Source organism: Mus pahari, chromosome 7, assembly GCF_900095145.1.
Source record: "Mus pahari chromosome 7, PAHARI_EIJ_v1.1, whole genome shotgun sequence".
Lineage (NCBI taxonomy): Eukaryota > Metazoa > Chordata > Mammalia > Rodentia > Muridae > Mus > Mus pahari.
The window spans coordinates 105,194,112-105,194,401 of NC_034596.1; positions in this window are offsets into that span (position 1 = coordinate 105,194,112).

Below are 290 nucleotides of genomic sequence, written 5' to 3' on the forward strand. Positions count from 1 at the left end.
GCACGCGTGTCAATGGGCGCCCGCGAGTGAGTGTCTTCTACAGGTGCAAGGACCTGAGTGCCCGAGTAGGCGACACTGTTGGGCCGCCCGTCGAGGTGGCAAGGCGAAGAACCAGCCTCGCCTCCCTCCGCTCCACTGGCTTTTTGACCCGGAAAGACCGGGACGCGGGCGGGGCGGGAGGGCGCACGCGCGCGCGCGGAGGGGCCAGGGCCCTGAGGGCCTGGGGCGCGCGCTGCCGTTGCTAAGGCCGGCGGCGAGCGCGGGGCCGAGGGTCCCTAGCAACGGGCGCG